Raw genomic sequence first — 1,908 nt, 5'->3', positions numbered from 1 at the left:
TGTGCTCTGGTCTGGATGGCTGGGGCTGGGTGTTCAGCAGTCCTGGGCTCCTTCTCCCTCCCGCTCTGCCTACTCTTCTCCTGCCAGGAGCTGGGGGGAGGGGCACTCATGTCCTGCCAGGCCGGGCCGGGGCTTGTATCTTACCCCCTTTACAAGGCACTGAGTTCTCACTGGTGTGGATGTGGTCTGGATGTTGTCCTGTGTCCTCTGGTCTTTATTCTAGGAAGAGTTGTCTTTGTTATATTTTCATAGATATATCTGGTTTTGGGAGGAGATTTCCGCTGCTCTACTCATGCCGCCATCTTCCATCATGTGTTTTTTAATGTATATAGTGACAAATTGATATTAATCCATTTACAAGATGGAATTAAAACATTTCTCCTTTTAACATGGACAATTTTTGACCCATAGTTACTGTTAAGGTACATATTATTAAAACATTTAACTGAAATATTATATGGCACTAAACCAGACTTTTTACCTATTCTGAATGGTTTATGGACTGGAAACTCGTAACTTTGGCATTAAGCTAAAACATTCTTAAATATATTAATTATAGGTCAACTATTTCAAGAAGATACAAATCAATATGAAAAGTAAGAGAAATGTCTGTAATAAGTGGTATCAATTTACTAATGTACTTTTCAATACTGTTTGCAAATGTGGTATGGGATTCCATTCTAAATTGCATATTTTAGTTGGTCTCTCAAATCCCCTGCATGAGCAATCTCTTTTGTGCTAGAAACTTTTGAATGCTTTCTTCACATCTTTGTTTCTCAGAGTGTATATGAGAGGATTTACCAATGGGGTGACCACACAGTAGAACACAGAGACCACTTTACCAATGGTGAAGTTGTACTTGGCCGGAGGGCAGACATAGGCAAAGATGATGGTGCCATAATAGATGGTGACCACAGTGAGGTGGGAGGCAGAGGTGGAGAAAGCTTTTCTCCAAGCTTCCTGGGAAGACATTCTGATTACTGTGACCACAATGTGTCCATAAAAGGACATGGTGAGAAGAAAAGAACTGAGAATCACAACAGAGCTACATGTGTAGCTCAAGGCCTCCACCAAGAATGTATCTGAGCAAGAGAGTTTATAGATGGGGTCTGAATCACAAAAGAAAAGGTTGATCTTCTGGGGCCCATAGAAGTTCAGATGAGAGATAAGTATGGTAGATAGAAGAGGGAAAATGAGGCCTCCAATCCAAGTCCAGTGGAGAACTGTAGGCACACTGGAATACTCATGAGCAGTGAGTATCTTAGAGGGTTGCAGATGGCCAGGTACCGGTCATAGACCATCACTGCCAGGAGGATGCACTCGGTAGCTCTCATCGAGAAAAAGAAGTAGTACTGGGCTATACAGCCAGACACAGAGATGGTGACACCCCGTGACAGGCAGGTGGCCAGCAGTTTAGGTTCTGTGAGTGTGGTGTACCAGATCTCCAGGAAGTACAGATTTCCTAAGAAAATGTACATAGCAGTCTGGAGTGTCATCTCCATCAAAACAGTGAATATGATAAGGGTGTTTGCCATGAGGGACAGCAGATACATAGTGAGGAACATTAAAAACAATGAGAGTCTCAGGTACAGAATACCAGGAAACCCAAGAAAAAGGAACTCAGTCACTGTGGTCTGGTTTGTCATCTCCATAGCTCACCCTCTCTGATCTGGAACCAACAAAGCCTGTATAATACATGAGCAAGAATGGGATATATTTGTTATCATTTATTTAATGGTGATAATAGACTTCTAGTCTATTAAAAATTAAATTTTACACATGGATTATCTCACTCAATTTAGAAAAGAAATCTCCATGATAAATATTCGAAGATCTAAAACTTCAAATGAAGAAACTGGGAGAGTGATTTTCCTACACTTACATCACTTTAAATGGCAGGGCCGGTTT

The 1,908-nt window shown here is 41.4% G+C and overlaps 1 pseudogene; it reads right to left on the bottom strand.

Annotated features, from left to right (window-relative positions):
• Nucleotides 1–706: 706 nt before the first annotated feature.
• Nucleotides 707–1,652, bottom strand: LOC130680500 (olfactory receptor 11L1-like; annotated as a pseudogene).
• Nucleotides 1,653–1,908: the final 256 nt, after the last annotated feature.

The sequence above is a fragment of the Manis pentadactyla genome, chromosome 13 (assembly GCF_030020395.1).
Source record: "Manis pentadactyla isolate mManPen7 chromosome 13, mManPen7.hap1, whole genome shotgun sequence".
NCBI lineage: Eukaryota > Metazoa > Chordata > Mammalia > Pholidota > Manidae > Manis > Manis pentadactyla.
Note: the sequence above shows the minus strand (reverse complement) of the source record. Positions and strands in the feature narration are given on the sequence as shown.